This window comes from Chenopodium album, chromosome 15 (assembly GCF_948465745.1).
Source record: "Chenopodium album chromosome 15, dcCheAlbu1.1, whole genome shotgun sequence".
NCBI classification, from domain to species: Eukaryota; Viridiplantae; Streptophyta; class Magnoliopsida; order Caryophyllales; family Amaranthaceae; genus Chenopodium; species Chenopodium album.
The window spans coordinates 27,954,794-27,963,317 of record NC_137848.1 but is presented as its reverse complement, the minus strand read 5'-3'; positions in this window follow the sequence as shown (position 1 = coordinate 27,963,317).

Here is an 8,524-nt window from a genome sequence, read left to right as displayed (position 1 = left end):
GCACTGTTAAGGAAGTACAAAAGCTAACAGGTTGCGTGGCGGCCCTGGGGAGATTCCTCAGCCGATCAGGAGACAAGTGCCTCTACTTCTTCTAAGCGATCAGGAAGAAGACTAGATTTGAATGGGGGGATGATGCTGAGGCGGCCTTTCAAAAATTGAAAACACATCTGCACTCTTTGCCAAGGCTCGTTAGCCCTCTGCCCAAAGAGACGCTCTATATGTATTTGGCTGTCTCAGATCATGCCATAAGTGCCGTTCTCTTAATTGAAAGAGACGCCATCCAGCTCCCGGTCTACTTCATTAGCGACGTTCTCAGGAACGTAGAGCTTCAGTACCCCGTAGTTGAAAATTTTGGTCTTGCTCTTTACATGGCTGTCAAGAAGTTAAAGCCCTACTTCTTGGCACATCCGGTTGTGGTCTACACTGACCAACCGATCAAGCGGCCAATGACGACCCTAGATTCCTCGGGCCGAATGCTCAAATGGGCTATTGAGTTGCAGGGACTGGAAATCACTTTCGAACCAAGTAAGGCAATAAAGGGGCAGGAATTCGCCGACTTTATTATCGAAATGACAAGGCCGGCTGAGCCGGATAATATTGATCAGGTTTGGAAAGTGTATGTGGACGGGAGTTCCACAATGAATGGCTGTGGTGCAGGCATAATTTGTCAGTCTCTTGAGGGGGACAAGTATGAGTATGCACTACGGTTCAAGTTCCAGGCCTCAAATAATGAGGCCAAATATGAAGCCCTGCTAGCCGGCATCAGCATGTGCAGGGCAGCAGGGGCAACAAAGATTGACGCCTGATCTGACTCCCAGTTGGTCGTAAGCAAATACCATGGTGACTATGAAGCCACCCATCCGGTCATGATCAAATATTTGCAGGCGGTTAAAGCTGAAGCTGGGACAATTGAAGAATTTTATCTAAGTCAAGTGCCTAGGTCTGAAAACAACTAGGCGGATGCTCTGTCAAAAATGGCATCCTCCGCCTCCTGTGATACGCCTCGATCAGTCTTTAGAGAAGTTATGGAAAAAAGGAGTATATCTAATGAAGAGCCCATTGGAGTACTTGACTGAATCTCTACCTGGATGGATGGCATCCAGGCATATCTGACAGGCGGCCATGCTGAAGAAACAAGCTGCAAACTTCGAGATGAGGCAAGGAGAGCTCTTCAAAGCAGGTTTCTTGAAGCCTCTATTGAAGTGTGTTACCCCAGAAAAGGGAAGGAAGTTCTCGAAGAATTGCATGCGGGATACTGCGCCTCTCACATAAGCGGCAGATCCTTGGACGTCAGAGCCAGGCAGCACTACTTCTGGCCCACCCTTGAGTCAGACGCCATGGAGATGGTTAAAAAATGCGACACGTGTCAAAAATTTGGCAAGCTAATCCATCGTCCAGCCACTGACCTGTCGGCAATCCACAGCCTAGTACCGTTTGCTAAATGGGGCATGGACATTCTAGGGCCTTATACGGCTGCTCCAGGCTGCAAGCGCTACATCTTAGTGGCTGTAGATTACTTTACCAAATGGGTAGAGGCAGAGGCGGTCAAAAACATCAAGACAAAGGACGTCATCTCCTTCATCTAGAAGAATATCATCACCCGGTTTGGGGTGCCTATGTCTATGGTTTTTTACAATGGTCCTCAGTTTAAGATGCCTCAACTCAAGGCTTGGTTGGGAGATCAAGGGATCTCAAGTTACTTTGCATCAGTCGGCCGACCCCAAGCAAACGGCCAGGTCGAAGCCTTCAACAAGTTAATCTCAGACGGCATAAAAAAGAAGATTGAAAGAGCTGGCGGCCTATGGGCGAATGAGTTACCACACGTCCTATCGGCCATCAGAATAACAGCGAAAGGGGAAAATGGAGAGACCCCATTTCTCATGGTGTACGGGGCAGAGGCCATCATGCCTATGAGCCGACTCTTCGAATCATGTTGTATGATGAAGAGGCAAACTGGGAGGCCATGCGGCTGGCATTGGACTCAATTCCAGAGCGCAGGGGCAATGTCGCCTTGCGCCGTGAGATCTACCGCTTGAGAATGACTCGGGCCTATGACACAGCGCCCCCTGAAGGTTGGGGACTTTGTGCTACGGAAAATGAAGGTAGTCGGTAGGGCGAATGAGCAGGGAAAGCTAACCCCAAATTGGTAAGGCCCCTACCGAATCTATGAAGAAGTAAGAGGCGGCACCTACCGTCTGAAGACACCAGACGGCAGGCAGCTACCCAGAACTTGGAATGTAGATAACTTAAAAAAGTACTACTACTGAAATTTTGTAATTTTTGACTTGTTAATGAAGATATGCCTTCATTTCCAAACTTGTCTTTTAAACATAGTATTTAATCGCCGCTTGCACAATGTGCAGACGGACCAAGCTAAGAGATTTTATTAAAGTGCCGCCTGCACAATGTGCAGACGGGCCAAGCTCAAAGATTTTATCACAGCATCGTCTGCACAATGTGCAGACAGACCAAGCTCAAGCTTTTTGACATAGTTGAACATCGCCTACAGAATATGCAGACGGACAATGTTCAAACTCTATAAGGTACCGCCTGCACAATGTGCAGGTGGCCTTATTTGCTTAACAATGTTTAATTATCTTGTAAAGGGACCGTCTGCCCCAAAAGCAGACGCCCCAAAACCTTGCTAAAAAGTGACGAATGCACAAAAGCAGTCGCCCCTATTATTACTCACCTTTAACAAGTTAAGTCCCAAAGACTTAGCGGCTATCGACTCTTCAAAAAACAGGCCAATGGCCGGATACATTCTATTCAAACAACCGTCTGCTCCAACGTGAGTACAACTGTCTGCTCCAACATGAGTCAGACACCGGCGACGTCCATTCAGGCGAATTCGTCGAAGAGAAGCATCTCCCATTTGGGTGGCACATTGCTCTATGAACAAAAACAAGCGACCCTACCGTATGCGTTAAGGCAACGCTCGCAGTAGTTTGATCTAATCTGACTTGAAATCTAAAAAGCTTAAGCTTTTCGGACTGTTCTAGTACAGGCGAAAAGCGGCTACTATTTCATTTTAGAGGCTATACCAATTCTACCGCCTGTTGTTGCTCTAAGGGCAATCCAGGCGGACAGATTATTCTAGTGAATTATAAGCTAAGTTCAAAAACTTAGCGGCTTAACTAGATCTCAAGAGGCCTTTGGCCGGATGCACTCAAGCTATTAAATCGTTTGCTCTACATGGCCGTCTGTCGCTTGGTTTGAGGCAATCACCATAGTGATTGATTGACTTAGAAACCATGCATACTCCTAAAAGTATCAATAATTTCTAAGTCAACCAATCCATTTTTTGAAACCAACCGACATCCGGCCAGGGGCAAGGACATTCGCATAGTATACAGGTCAAAATAATACTTAGCCCAACAATCAATCTATGCATAAAAAATTTTTAAAGCATAACACCAATATAAACAAAACCGGTCAAAACGACCGGATGCTTCATTAAAATAAATAAACATCCATCAAATTGACGATTGTGAATGTCAGCTGGCAGAGCCAGAAATTGTCAAATTACCCGACCCCTCGGTTGGTATAAATACAAGATTACTCGGCACGCAGGCCGGAAAAGAAAATATTTGGCCGTTCGGCCGTAGAAATAACATAAAGCTTAAAAAATCAAGGGAGGCCCTCAACATTGGCAGCCACATTCTTGTTGTCCTCCGGCGCCTGCTCATCATTCTTCTCATCCTCCTCCTGATCCACATCGCCCCCGAGGACGACCCGTCTGAGGAGTCGAACTCCTCATCATCCCCGACCGACGCCTCCTTCGCCTGCTTCATAAGCGGGTCGTTAAACTCATCATTGGCTACGTCAAACTTGGCTTACCAAATTTGGTAGTCAGAGCCCGGCTGCAATGATTCCGAGGTCATCAGCATGATGGATTCATAGCCCTCCATCATTTGTTTGACTAGGTCCTTTTTCTCTTCCTCAGCCAGGGACTTGTATTTAGTCCTGAGCAAGGTCTCTTGGTTTTGCAGCCGGCCCTTGAGTTTGTCAACATGCCTCTGTAGGCGGTTCGCCTTCTTGTTCGCTTCCTCGAGGGGTTCCAACTTGGCCTTGAGGTCCTTGACCTCATTTTGAAGCTCGGTTACCCTCCCCCTCGCTACATCTAAGTCCTTCTTGACCTGCAGATTGGCCCGAGCTTTAGCAGCCGTTACCTCTTTGGACTTTTCAAGGATTGGCTTTTTAAGCCCGTTCACGCGCAGCATAGCCTGCATTCGGCCAACAGTGAGAATGGTCAGTATCAAGCGGCTATACTCATTATTCAGGATAAAATCACAAGTATCCTACCTCACAAAGAAGCGCCAAGATGGCGTCGAGGTTGAGGGAGCCAACTCCTCTAACAGATGCCTTATCTTCAGGCTCAAGCACCCTCAATATCTGTTTGGCCAGCTGTAGGACAGTCGGCCTCTCCGGAACCTCTGTCAAATCAAACAATACAAGTTAAGCAAATTTCCAAAAAAAAAGGCCAGTTCCCTTTTTGGCATCTGTTGTTCAATCAAGTAATTGGGAGATGGACCGAATAATGATACCTTCCTCCTCCCCCATGGAGGCTTTGCCTCCGCTTGCTGCTGAGCCGATAACAGTGTTGAGTGGCTTGCCACTCTTCGATACCCCCTTTGGGGCATCCGGCTTCTAGAATGGTTTGATGGGGGTGAAGTCGCTAGGAACCTTCTCAGGCTTATGGGCGATGTGCTTCCTAGGCTTCCCAGAAGTGCCCACATCACCACTCGACTACTTTTGAAGCTTCGGGTCCGGCTGTTTGGAGGGAGAAGGCTTGGACGAGACATCCTTCAAAGAGTTCACATGTTAGTTGCGATTAAATAAAAAAAAAAAAAAAAAAAAAAAAAAAAAAAAAAAAAAACCTCAGTCTAAAAGAGAGGAATATGTTTCACCTTAGGAGTTTTGCCTGACGGTTGCTCCTCATTCGACCGATTGCCCAAATTGGACAAACGGTAGAAGGCTGCAGAATGTGCAGCCTGCTTTTTGTTGGCCGAGAGTTTTGACATTGCTTCGCCTGCACAACGCAATAACAAAGAATTAGAAACTCAAACAAAAACAATGATCATCAAGAGCAGCTAAGCAAAGTAAAACCAAATAGCCTACTACCTCTCGGCCTCTCAGAACTAAGACCGCAAGCGGCCAGATACGTCCCATCCGATAGCCACTCGTAACCAGGAATGTAGCTCTGCGGGGTTACCTCCTTCACCCCTGTTTCCTCATTGGTTTGAACGGCCACCGAAAAAGGGCCTCGATCCAATATTTGCGACTGCGACTGCCTTGGGACAGGCGGCAGGGCTTTCTTTCCAGCAAGGAGGGGAGGTTCCTTGTTCCAGCGGTTGTACCGCCTGTTTCGCTGAAATTCTGGGGAAGAGACTATGTAGAACTTTGTTCTCCAATCCTTCCATTTGTTCTCTTTCCCCAACGTCATCATAAACCCCTTATGGCTAGTAAGGGTAAACTAGCCGGCCCCACTTGACTGGGGAGTCTTGCTCAAATAATGCATATGAGTGAATGCCTCGAAGCTGGGGTCCACCTCCAACATCTCACAGGCGGCAACGTAGCCTAAAATATTTACCCAAGAGTTGGGGGCTAGTTGCCAGATACCCAGTTGGTATCCTTCAAGAATCCTCTCCACTGCAAAATGGAGAGGGAAGCGTAGACCAGCCTGTATGGCGGCCTCGTAGCAGCCGAAGCACTGGTCGCCGTAGTTGGCCTTCTCTGGCCAGACGATTGTGTCCTCGGCATCTAGCACGGACAGAAGAAATTCATGTCCCATGACATGATTGAAGACGAACTTTCCAAAATCTACCATTCCCGCCTGCCTTTGGGAATGTGCAAATAATAGGGAGCACGTTGCAGCCGGCGCGAAGCAGACGGCTCTGCCCATCCTTCTCCCCTGTCTGCTAACAAGGACTCCTTGGCAGCATCTAATTTTGAGCGCGCCTCCTCCGAGTCAATGGAGGCGCAGTAAGAGGATGATGACCCAGAGTCATCATCAGAGTCTTCCTCGGAGCTGGGGGCCTGCTGACTAGGGCCAGCAGTGTCCTCCCTCATTACTGCATCCGGCACCGAATCATTCGGCCTGGGGGATTGATTATCATCCGACTCCTCCAGAATTGAGGAGCTCAGGGTACTAACAGTGCTTGGAGGGTCCCGGCAAACCTCAGAGACAAGTGCCCTAATGGAGCCTTCAGAATAGACTGTCAAACTCTCCGAATGGTCCCAGGAACTATCCGTCCTATACGTTCGACTGGTCTGCTTTGTTCTTGCCATGGTGTCCTGCAGGGGCACAGACACAGTCGGATTTGGAGAAGTTCTCAAAGGGGATTCCTCGAACGAGCATTCGGCACTCCTAGTTCTAGATTCAGCCGTCCCCGGTGACCTGCTGATCGCTAACCTAGGCTGTGCCAGGTGCGTTTGGGAAACCATTTTTGAAAAATAAAAATGCAAAAATAAAATAAAGAAAAGATCAGGCGGTTACCTTATAAGAAGGTACTAGAGGTGCTTGGTCTGGAAGTCTGCTAAAACAGGCGGACGAACGGCCGAGTGTCAGATGATGTCAAGAAGAAGTCAATTCTTTGTAAGTCAGAGATTCAAGATTCTCTCAAGATTCACGCAAGTGTAAATCCAAAGGGAAGTCAACCCCTATTTATAGAAGGGGTTAAAACCTGGGGTAAAACCCTAGATTCTCCTCAACAGTAAAAAGTAATAATTCAGCCAGTAAAAGGCCGAAACCTGTCACAGGCGTCACGTGGCAAGCCATGTCACCCCTGTGAGGGGCAAATGATTTGGGTATTTTTACCCCTCCAAGTGGACCAATGAGAGGGTGACATGTGTTGCTCTCTTAGGTGTTCAAATGGACTCCCCAGATGACGACACGTGTCGCTCAGATATGCCCTCTGGGAAAAGCGGCCTTCAAGGCCCAAATCCCGAGGTGAGCCGCAAAACGGCGCTGCCCTAATTCCTAGGTCATCAAACCCTAGGATAGGTCACGTTTTTCTAGGATCCTATAAATAGGGAGATTCCCCCAATAGTTGGGACATCTGAAATTCTACGTCTTAATCATTAAGACATTTATTGCTCTCGAAAACAGAGAACACCTGATCTCGGAACCCGAGAAGATACTTACTTTCCGCACGTTTTTCTCCGAATTCGTACTAACTTAATCTTTGGAGGCGGACCTCCGACCATTCGGAGCTCCTTTTATTTTGCAGGTATAGGCGCGCTTGTCGGATCCAGTCTTCGAGTTGTAACTCTCCCAAGGGACATAAAAACACCCGAAACAAGCACGAGCCCCGATTATTGTTATTATTATTATTATTATTATTATTATTGTTATTATTATTATTATTATTATTATTATTATTATTATTATTATTATTATTATTATGTTATTGTTAATATGTTTTTTGTTATTATGATTATTGTTGTTGTTATTGTGATTATTGTTATTGTTGTTGTTGTTGTTGTTGTTATGATTAGTGTTGGTTTATAATTATTATTATTTTTTTTTGTTATGGTGTTGGTATGAAATTATTTTATTTGAATATTAATATTTATAGTCCAACTTTAATCAAATAGTGTTTTTTGTAATTATTACTGATATTTTATTTTGTACTTATTTAATGTAGATCGAGGGTTCTGGTGCTCGTCATGCAATATCACGACGTTTGAATACGTCTGTTAGGAGACAGTCATCTCGTTCAATAATGACCGGGTCACCGCTTCAGCATGAGCAGCAATATGGGTCTCCTAGTGGTTGGTCGGGAGACCATCAGTCAGGAGCTAGTCGACCCATGTATTCGCCAGGTGGACTACCTACATCTGACGAGGAGGACGAAGATTCGGCTAGTCATGCTGGTGATTGGGACGAAGAATCGGACCTTTAGGATTATCATATGGTATATAGGGGTTAGCAAGGGAGATTTTGTTGGTAGTCAAGCGAGTCAACCTACCACCAGCTCGGCAGAGACATGGTTAGTGTAGCAGCCGATGCCAGGTGGTCCTAAGGATGGGACTGTTATCCCTAGTTTTGGTGGTCACGTGGCATCATATATATGGGTTGAGAAGGAGTGAAATGGTTTATGGTGTTTGAGTAGGTCAAAGTTGTGTTCTGAATTGGTTAAGTGGCGAGGTCGGCTTCCACAGGAGCACCTCGAATTGATTGATGCCAGTTGGTTGTCTCACTTACCCGGGCTTATGTTTAAAAAACTTGATTGGCCGTTGATTTCAGCTTTTTTTAAGAGATGGCACCCGGATACGAACACATTTCATATGTCATTTGGGGAAATCACGATCATGCTGCACGATGTGTACTATATTCTTGGGCTTCGTGTCGATGGTGCTATGGTTACCACTACACCTTGCACAAACGTCTTACGGGACGCGTGCTCGGTTACCATGGATAAGACTACGAATGAGTTGACTGAGATATGCGGTACTAAGACGATTTGGCAGGGTAGTGGGGTGTTGAGTGATAAGATTTTTGGTACGACGTTGGAGGCTC